The sequence below is a fragment of the Mus musculus genome, chromosome 17 (genome assembly GCF_000001635.26).
Source record: "Mus musculus strain C57BL/6J chromosome 17, GRCm38.p6 C57BL/6J".
Lineage (NCBI taxonomy): Eukaryota > Metazoa > Chordata > Mammalia > Rodentia > Muridae > Mus > Mus musculus.
The window spans coordinates 29,815,954-29,827,214 of NC_000083.6; positions in this window are offsets into that span (position 1 = coordinate 29,815,954).

Below are 11,261 nucleotides of genomic sequence, written 5' to 3' on the forward strand. Positions count from 1 at the left end.
TGCATTTTTATGACACTGTCTGGCACAGAGTAGGTGCTCATTCTTCAAACTTGTCTAGCCGGGCGGTGGTGGTGCACGCCTTTAATCCCAGCACTTGGGAGGCAGAGGCAGGCAGATTTCTGAGTTTGAGGCCAGCCTGGTCTACAAAGTGAGTTCCAGGACAGCCAGGGCTATACAGAGAAACCCTGTCTTGAAAAAAAAAAAAAAAAAAAAGAAATCCTAACTAGAACAAACAGATCCAAAAGGTAAAACAACAGAGCCAAACAGAACCCAAAATAACTCCTCATCCTAGCTGCCTGGAAGCCAGTATTCTGCTAGCAGCCTTCACATGGAGATGTAGAACTCTCAGGTCCTCGTACACCATGCCTGCCTGGATGCTGCTATGTTCCCACCTTGATGAAAATGGACTGAACCTCTGAACCTGTAAGCCAGCTCCAATGAAATGTCCTTATAAGAGTTGCCTTGGTCATGGTGTCTGTTCACAGCAGTAAACCCAAACTAAGACAAAGCTCATTCTTCTCATTTATCCTTGTGGTGTACCAGCCCAACTTCCAACTAAGCGTTCTTCAGTGCATTGAGAACCTGCTGTTTGGAGACACTGCCTCCTCTAGAAAGCCTGCCACCACCATTATTCATTGCTTTTACATTGCTATAACCAAGGGGCCTTAAAGAAGGTCTGGCTTGGGCTGGAGAGTTGGCTCTGCGGTTAAGAGCACTTGTTGTTCTTACAAAGGATCAAGGTTCTATTCCCAGCCGGGCAGTGGTGGCAGCATTCGGGAGGCAGAGGCAGGTGGATTTCTGAGTTCGAGGCCAGCCTGGTCTACAGAGTGAGTTCCAGGACAGCCAGGGCTACACAGAGAAACCCTGTCTCAAAAAAACAAAACAAAAACAAAAAGAAAAGGTTCTATTCCCAGCACCCACATGATGGGGGCTCACCACTTCCTTAGGCCCCAGGCATGCATGTGGTACACAGACATACATGCAGGCAAAGCACTCATACCTATAGAATAAATCATGAAGGTGGAGGGAGGCAGACTTCCTTTGCTTCAAGGCTGGGGAAAGAATATAGTCCTTCAAGGCAGTGGAAGGATGGACAAGGTAGCTAGCCACACTCGGCTGTAGTCAGCAAGCCAAGAGCAAACCGAAAGCAGAGGCCGGGCCCCAGTGTTCCACTTCCTTCAGCCATACTCCGGCTTCTAACGGTTCCAGAACCTTCCCAGACAGAGCCACTAGCTGAGGAGCAAGAGTTAAAACCACTAGATTATGGGGAAACACTTCACATTTAAACGTGCCTCGAGGAGCCCCACTCAGCTCTAACTGCCCCCTGAGTTCTGTGCACTCAGATCCCGGGCACAGATTGCCTGAGTCTGGGAGTTCCCTGTCCTCTTCCTGAGCTCTATCTCGTCAAATGGAGTATGCTTTCCTCTCCCCCCAACTTCTGTTATCCCAACTTCTGTTCACGTCCTAACTCTCTCACTTGGGTGAAACCCTTCAGCTCTTGGAGCCCTGGCTTCCTCTTCTATAAATCATGGCGCTAATGATGAGGAGTTTTTAGTGCCTGTTTCAAGAGACGCTGTGTAACAGGATGGCAGGCTTAGTGAGGAAACGAGGCACCTGTCCCCATGATGGATGGCCACCCTGGAGCCCTTCCAGTCTCTGTCGTCCTCTGGCCTGGGCTCACCAGGCCGGCTCTGAGTCCAGCAGGGGGCCTTTCTCAGGGACCCCTGCCCACTGAGATGTGATCATGGACTCAAAGTCTTCCCTGCAAATCTCTGGAAGAGTTGTTGCCGTTTTTCTCACTGAAGGGCTTTGAGTGAAGGGAGAGGCAGAGGAGATGTGGATGCCCTGTGAGGGAAAGGTACCTAGAGATCTCACTAACTCAAAGGCCAGAGAAAGGACTTCTGGCTTGCGCAGTCACTGAGGTCCAGCTCTGCCCTTGCTTTGATTCTGAGAGACCCGGGTCCTTTTTGTGTTACTTTAGTGGCTTTAGTCGGATTTCTGTCATTTGATTCCCATCGTACCCTGGCCACCACCGAACTTTAGAACAGACTCTTTCCTCCTATCTGCTGATGCAGAAGGTGGGGGAGGGGGAGGGGAGCAGCAGCAAGGGGGGAGGGGGAGGGAGCACTGACTTTCTTCTAAGGGTGAGTCCCATTTCCTTCACCACAAAGAATCTAATAAAAAGAAATTTAGCCTCAAAGAAGGCAATTAGTGATGAAGTTTCCCCACAGCAAGAGACACAATGGGATGAAAGAAACTGGCGGTGAAGTTAACCGAGACCCGAGGCCTCAGGAGGACTGAGGTCTAAGGATCCTCTCCGACCATTGGCCCAAATCCAGTGGCTGGGAGACTCCCAGAGGTTTAAGGGCCAGTCAGGACCACCGCGAGGCCTGCAGAGATGAAGAAGGTTGCCAGCTTCCCCCTCCGACTGGCTAGCATAGCAACACATTCTTCAGACTGCTCAAGGAAAATTGCCTCTCTAATTGGCTCTTCTCTCAAACAAGCTGTAATGAGGCTACGCTTTACTCCCAGGGTATTCAAACACCCATGAGCATTACGGGATGTCATCTGCAGCCCTCGAGCCACCACCACAGCTCTGGAGACAGGGTGGGAGGGGTGAGAACAGGGGTTGCCCAGCATTGCATTCAGAAGCCCAAGAGAATAGTCCGAGTCTGAAATGCATGCCAGAGATGTTTCATGCAGGGCCCCGTCTGAGGAGGACACGGGTTTTCCTCAGAGGTCTCCAGTTGGAGCGGAACATGGCCTATCTTCAGGAGGCCCCAGGGAGACATAACTCATTCTAGGAAGGACATGGCCCATCCTCTGGGGACCCCAGTCTGAGGGAGACACACCCTCAGCCTGGTGGAGATATAGCCTGGCATGGAGGGAAGGGGCAGGCTGAGGAGATATAACCTATTAGGGAGCCAAGTCTAAGGGGACACAACCTTACCCCAGGGAGCTCCAGTCTAAGTGGAACACAGATTGTCCTCAGAGAAACCCAGACCTAGGGTAACATGGCCTGTCCTCAGGGGGCATCAGGGAGACACGGCCAATCTTCAGGGAGCTGGAGGCTGAGGGAGACACGGTTCGACCTCAGCACACCCTGGTCTGTGGGGTGAAGACACACCTCCGTAATCTCCCATACTGGATTTGGAGTCCCCCCCTCAGCTGTAGTGAGTCCTGAGTACTTTGAGGACATCGCTCCTCCTCTGACTCACCCATCAGCAAGCGTCTTTTGATCCTTGCCATCTGTCCTGCTGTGTTTCCAAAACTGGATCGGAGTTTGATCTCAGGGAAGAATAGTAGTCTCCACAGAGTGAGTCAGAAGCCACAGTCTGGGGTTCCCCAGAGTCTGCTGGCACACAGAGAGGGTAGGGCAGAACTCCTGACTCTGTTTTCTAGTCTAGACCCTAACCTGGATGCAGGATGCAGAAGATTGAAGAGAGTCTGGCTGGCCAACAGTTTGGAGGCCTCCTGGCACAGCAGGGAGCATGTGCATATCTCTGGGTCCCAGGACCTCTCCCCAGCTCCATCCCATTTCCTTCCCTAGGCACAGGTGTCCAGGGTCAGCTCAATGACCTCTGCATTACTGTGCCTCCCCACATCCAGGACAGAAGGTCTGCTGCCCCAGGGATATTATAAGGGCAGATCTCCCCCATCTAGAACTGCTGCAATCCATTTCCACCAAGACCTACTGCCTAGGCCCCAGCCAGGTCTCTGCCTGTTGCTGCTTTCTAGCCTGATGCTGCTGGTGTGATTCAGATGCCCACCTCTGGACCCAGAGCCCAGAGCTCAAGCCTGCTCCGTGTAGTGTTCCATTCTGCTGACTGCTCTGGCCCCTAGCCTTGGGCACCAAGCCAAGCCAGCTGAAGCCCTGGGTCCTGGTCTCATAGCTCCTGTCAACTGCCTTCCTCCCAGTAAGGGTGGGTTCCAGTTCAGGGGATGGAGGTGGGAAGGAGGAGGAGGAGGTCCACTCCATCCCACCTCGGCCTGGATAGTGAGGGTGGAGACAACATGCTCAGTGGTACCGATAGGAACAGTTATGCTTGTTGGGGTTCTCCTTGACCTTTTGTGGGTGTTCCTTCTCTTTAGCATTCCTTAGGAACACCCAATTCTCTCCTCTCATGGATCACCTGAGCAGGAAGATATTTTAAGTTCAAACCTCCCCAATGCTTTCCTAGTTCACAGAAAACTGGGCCTCGAGAGGCCAGCTCAAGACATCTTCATACAAAATCCTTTAGCCCACATCATTCATTCTGGGTTCAACCTTTGTCTAGGAATCCTCTCTTCTGTCTCCCTCCAGAAAGTCCACAAACCCTCTCTGACTATCCTGAGGTAGAGGCTAGTGGTGGCCAGCAAGAACTCTGTCAGTGGCAGGCATTGAACCTGCTATGTACAGGGTAGAGGTTGGGGAGGGGAGTTGAAAGGCCAGCAGCCTTTCTTCCTAAGCACAGTGGGAGCACAGTGGGAGCACAGTGGGACCTAACATAATATCTGGCCAAGCTATTCAATGATATCAGTATTAAAAATAAAAATTGGCGGTGGTAGCTCGGTCCTTCCAGCACTCAGGAGGCAGAGGAGGGCAGATCTCTGAGTTCAAGGCTAACTAGGTCTACAGAGTGAGTTTCAAGATAGTCAGGGCTACTCAGAGAAACCCTGACTTGAAAAACCTTTAAAATAACAACAACAACAAGCAACAACAGAAACCTTTAAAACAAGCAACAACGCCAAAGCAAAGGCATGTGGAAACCTGAAGGTTCTGAAATTTCTCCATTTCCTCCCAAGACCTGCTGTTGCTTGACTGTCCCTAGGGACAGGTAAACAAATACCTGCTCACTGCAGTTAGGGCACAGCTGACAGACCAAAGAAATTATTCCCTCCCCCCACCCCCAATCTAACATGGTGAGCCAGTGAGTTACCTGGACCATGGGTGAGTTGAAGGTAGATGGGTATGCTCGTCCCAGCATGGGTACCAGCTCACAAAAGCTGCATTCCTAGAGCTCCCTGTCCAACTTGTAAGCAGCTCTACCGAAGAGTCTTCTTTCCCCAGTACTGGGCATGATGTGACTTCACACACATCGTTGCTTTTCCCCTGAGGTCTTCCCACTTTCCCATGAGCTTCATGAACCCACTCCCTTACTGTTTCAGTCTGGCAGAGATAACTTACAGGACCTCCTGTCCCAGACCCTTCCTCTTCCTTCTATTGCCTCTCCTTGGACTGAAAACAGGTTCCTAAAGAACTCTCCATTCCTCCCTGAACCCCCAAACTCTCTAAGCACCCCATCAATGTTTCATCAGCAAGCATGTGATTTTTCACTGCTCTCCCATCGGGAGCTCTTGACATCTGCATCTATTACATTCAAAGCTTGTTGCCTGGGGCATAAAGGGATCCGGGGAAGGGTGGATACACGGGTGGTGGGATTAGGAGTCTGACTCAGGATCCGAGCACTAGTCTCTACAGTCGTGCAACCTCCCCACAAAGCACCCTTCGCACTGAGAGTTCTGTCTGTAGAGTGGACGCAACGCACCCTCTCCTCTCTGGGGAAGCATAATAGTAGGATTGTTCTTCAATTTCCAGGCATTCTGGTTCATGGTCCAGAGTAAGAGCTGACTAATCCTTGCCTCTTGTTCCTGCTTATTTTGGAGCTAAGGAATTTGGTACCCTTAAGCCAAAAGAGAGAGGATACAGGAGGCTTAGAGGAAATGACGGGACACTGGAGCCCTGGCTGATCACAGCATCTTCCCCCAACCCAGACCCCAGACTTCTGGGTCCTCAAGTGTGAATGAGGATGTGAGAGCCTGATGAGAAGATGAAGACCAGGAAAAGTGCAGGGGCTCTTCTCCTTGGATGGTAGCAACTGCCAATCTAGAATAGCAATGAAATTACCCACTTGCCCTACAATTAATTGGAGGGGAAAGGTGGCTGCAGGCACACATAGGTGGCCATGCAATACCCTCATACACATGCATGCATTCACATGTGTACACTTTTGCATTCCCTCTGCCCCTCATGCACATAAGCACACCACTTTGGACATAACACTGCAGGTTAGTATTTCTCTCTGGAAACTGTGAATTCTCTTTGAGACTTCTCTTACTTGGCTCAAGGTAGTTGGCTCAGAGGGTGAAGGCACGTGCTACCAAGCATGATGTCCTGAGTTCAGTCCCCAGGTCCTACATGAATGAGAGGCTGACTCTGGAGAGGTGTCCTCTGACCTCCACATGTATGTTGTGGCACACACACATGTGCCCATATGTGCACACACAGGCAATTAGCTAGTTAATTAAATGTAAATTAACTAATCAATTAAATGTATAACTAATTAATTATATAATTAATCAATTGTATAATTAATTGTAAAATTAATTAATTAAAAGTGTGGCTCAGTATCCCTACTGCTTCTGCCTGGTTAGCTCCCCCTATACTTTCTGTCTCCCCCCTAACTGTATGAGGATTTTTACTCTGAATAAATCAGCAAGGAGAGATCTCACATTCAAAGCCCCTTCCCAAGCTCTGAGACATCTAAATGATGCGAATAGGTTTACTTTTAATCTATAGTCCTCGATGACTTCTGCCTTTTCTTCTCTCAAGAAAATCAGGCTTTCTTCTTGGTTCTTAAGAAATCATACATGTTTATGTAACGTTCTTTGGCTAAAGCAGAAGGCCCAGAAGTGAGCCTTTGAAATTTCTCTATTGTGATCACCGGTATTCGCATCCCGGTGAAGAATCTTAGGACTGGGGAAGCAGGTCATGCACACACGTAAATCCACCGATATTTTTATATAAAAATGATATGGTGGTGGCTGGTGAGCTGGCTCAGTGGTTAAGAGCACTGACTGCTCTTCCAAAGGTCCTGAGTTCAAATCCCAGCAACCACATGGTGGCTCACAACCATCCTTAATGAGATCTGATGCCCTCTTCTGGTGTGTCTGAAGACAGCTACAGTGTACTTACATATAATAAGTAAATAAATCTTTAAAAACAAAATGACGTGGTGGGCTGGAGCAATGGCTGAGTAAAGTACCTGTTCCGCAACCATGGGGACCGGGGTTCACTCCCCAGAACCCATGTAAGAACAACCTGGTGTAGTGAGTGACAAGACTCTGCCATCCTCTCTCTGGGGAGGCTGAGACAAGAGGCTCCAGGAGCTCTCTGGACATCCAGCCAGCCTTCTGGGCAGGCTCCAGGCCAGGGAGAGACTATCTTTAAAAAATGAAAAGGTGAACAGTGAATGAGGAACGACTCACAGACGCAACTGCATACGCATAAACATATTTACACACGTGAATGAAATAGTAATCAGCGTGCCATTTTCCCATTGGCCGTCCTCTCACATGCACTGTGGATGCTTCTGACCAGCACAGAAGACAGCCACTTCGTCATGGTCAACTCTACTCTTCCCGTCTCTCAAGTGACAGTGACTAGGCAGATGGCTGTGGGGATAAGAGGGGATCTGAGAATAGAACCCTGTCCAATGCAGCTGTCATAACTGGGGGTCGCACCTAAGTGCAGATCCCCTGTACTGAATCCATGCAGCTCTGGCTGGCCACAGTGCACCTGAGAGGAGCAGGAAGCCCCCGTCCCCCGCCATCTTTAGAGAAGACCTGAACAGCTGAAGAGTCGGGTGATGATGGATTCGGGGACGTGTGTCTGGGGGAGCTGCCAAGTTGACCTCAGAGCAGGAAGCCATGCTGGGTGCTGACAGGCTGCTTGCCCAGGAAAGATAGCTCTGGAAGCCAGAGCTGTGAGAAGCAGGCTGGAGGGAGGGCCTCTGCCTGGGTTTGGGGTGACTTCAAGGAGAAGCATGTCGGCTTTTTCCTTGGATTTATTTTTACCCAGCCTCGCTCTGAAAAGGTGTTGGTGGAGCTTTCAACAAAGGACATATGCAGAAAGGTCAAGATACTAGAAAAAGAAAAGCAGGACCAGGGAACAATTCCATCAGAGGCAGAAGGCTGGAGCCCAAACCCCACAGGAAGGGCTCAGCTTATCCCTGCCCCTGGGATGAGCTGGCGAGCAAGATATGACAATCCCCAGGAGGGACACGGAGAGGAGCTTCCAGCTGGGAAAGAACTGCCATTCTGAAAGCCAAACTTCTGGGTGTCTCCAGACCCTTTCTCCTCCTGAATCTCCTGGACTTCGGCGACTACCTCACCTTTCCGAACCTGGGCGTCCTCACCTGGCAGTATAGAACTAAAATAACCAAGTCAACTTGGCACACATTTCTCAGAACTAGCACATTTGCTTCAGGAGGGGCGGGGAGGGACACAAGACTCAGGCAGAGAGAAAGGGCTCACGTCTGGGAGAGCTGAAACTTGCAAGCTTCTCAAGGGCTTTCCCCAGCTTTAGGGAAACAGTACACTATCTCAGGGCCAGCTGGTACAGAGGGCGGGGAGATTTTCGTGGACTGTGGAGCTGTCTGTAAGCTGTGCCAAGAGCTCCCAGTTTGCAGGGATCTTTGGGTAATGTCACTGCTTTTATACGTGTGTGCTACCATAAGTAATCCTCTGCCCATACTACTGTTAGTAACCACAAACAAACAAACAAACAGACAGACAGACAGACAGACACATTAGTACATCAAATCGGACTTCAGCACAATTGTTTCTTCAGCCTGTCATGTGTTCCCTTTCTGCAATAGACATGTGTATGTTGCCCCTCACACAACAGTTAACACAAGCAAACAGGTCTCTGCTTCTGAAGAGCGACCTCACCTACCAGGATACTGGTATTGAGACCCACTGGCCCTTGGCCAAAGTCAACTGGAGGACATTCACGGTACACACAACACAGAGGTGACCCTGGAATGGACAGTCACTTTAAAAAGGGTGAAAAAGCAAGGACTTAATGAGACCTGCCTGCCTCCAGCCTCTTTAAGTGGGGCTCTCTAAAAATGGTAGCCCCCATGTGGGTCATGTTGGATACCCATGACCCCTTCCTTCAGGCCAGCTGGCTAGATCAGAGGTGGCATACATGACACTGGGCAACTAACCAACAGGTTGCTTGACTGTGTGGTGTGGCTGGACGAAGCAACAGCAGTCAGGCCCAGAAGCCAATTCTCTAGAGAGACTGGGCAGTGGATGCCAGCTATTGTCATAGGAAGCTTGTGAGGGAGAGACAGGCTGAGGTCCTGATTCCTGGTTGGGCTAAAGTTTTGAGGGAGCAGGAAGCGACGTGAGTCAGGAGAGGAGTTGTGTGGGTGGCATATGCACAGTGGGGGATAGCAATGAAGAATCATGCAGGCCACGTTACTAACTGCTGAGCTTGTTACAGGCGATGAGGTAGCTCCAACCTCAGGGACCAGTACTCACCATGTCCCTTGATGGTCAGACACTCAGGCAGATGTGTTCAGGGCTTTATCTGGTGGAGGACGGGCTGATTCAGAGTCCAAAATGGCCCTATTCCCAAATCTTCTGGTGCTTTGGTGAAAATGTTTAGAAGGCCTGGCCCAGCTGGGATAGCTGCCTTCTGGTTGTCACAGGAGAGTGGATGATGGCTCAGGGCTCCCTACAGGACATCCCAAGACCCCTGAGCAGCTTAGAAAGTCAGATTCAGTTGTACAAACAAATCACTAAGACCAGATTGGAGGGGATGGGAGTCAGTCTCTGCCTCTCCACAGGAGGTATAAGGAGGGATTTCTGGCCATCTTTACCTCAGACCAAGAGCTAGAAGTTTCTATAGCTGATGGTCTCAGCTTTCAGTTTTACCTTGAATCCAGAATCCCCATCAAGCCCAGGAAACCATCTTTGTTACAACTCAATGCCTGTTGGGGCATTTCAGAGTCTGTCCCTCTTGGGGCATCTGTGTGTGTATGTGAATGAGAGACAGACAGACACACACACATACAGAGAGAGAAAGAGAGAGAGAGACAGACAGATAGCACACACATACATACACACACACACACACACAGAGAGAGAGAGAGAGAGAGAGGGAGAGAGAGAGAGAGAGAGAGAGAGAGAGAGAGAGAGAGAGAGAGAGAGAGAGAGAGAGAGAGTCTGAGACTCTAGGGATTTTGAATCTTCTAGTTTCTTGTGAGCTATCTGGTCTACCCAAGCTCTGAGTCTCCAGCCCAGTATGTCTGCACTGTGTCTATGACAAGCACCAATAAAGCTCCAGAGAACAGGGGAGCCCTCAGCCTGCTGCCTTTTGAAGCCTCAGTTTCCCTGTGTGAAACATGGGCCTGGTGACTCCGCCCACTTCAGTCACAGCAGACATGTAACAGGACAGAATCTTCCTGCCACGTGCCTGATGTCCCTCCAGTCCCCACCCTGACACCCATTCTGCTGTGGCTGCTGCCCCCCAGATACTCACAGGAACATGGGTTTCCCTCACCACAGCCTGTCCTGTGAACTCAGCAAGCCCACTTCATCTGAGAACGGAGGAAGAGGTGCAGGTAACTAACTGACCGTGACAGACCTCAAAGCTCTGCAGTCATGAAATCTGAGGCACCTGGACAGTGGGAAAAGCTGGTGATAATCTGGGGCAGGTGCTCTGCAGGAGCTATGGCCCAGGGGTAAAAAGTATTTTTAGGATCTGGAGGGATAGCTCAGTGGTCGGGAGCATTAACTGCTCTTTCAGAGGGTCCGGGTACAATTCCCAGCACCCATACAGCAGCTCACAACTATGACTCCTAAACCAGGGGATCCAACAGACATACAGACATACAGACGTGCAGTCAAAGGTAAAAATTTTTTAAATGTTTTTAATTATGTGTATGTGTGTTTATCTGCGGAGTTGTGCACATGTGAGAACGTGGACTTGCAGAGACCAGAAGAGGGCATCACATTCCCTGGAGCTGGGCTTACTTACAGGTGCTTATCAACCATCACATGTTCCAGAGCCAAACATGGGTCCTGGACAAGGGGCAAGACCTTGCATCCAGAATGGCACCCCCCCCACACACACACAATTTACATATTTTTAACCTTTTATATTAAGACAGTGTCTCACTACATTGTCAAGACACTTACTCTGCTGTAGCCCAGGCTGGCCTCAAACTCAAGATCCTCCTGCCTCAGCTTTCAGCTTCCCATGTCCTGGGATTATAAGCATATACCACACACTTAGCTAACTTCTCTCTCTCTCTCTCTCTCTCTCTCTCTCTCTCTCTTTCTCGGTTTTTCGGTTTTTCGAGACAGGGTTTCTCTGTGTAGTCCTGGCTGTCCTGGAACTCACTCTGTAGACCAGGCTGGCCTCAAACTCAGGAATCTGCCTGCCTCTGCCTCCCAAGTGCTGGGATTAAAGGCATGCGCCACACTGC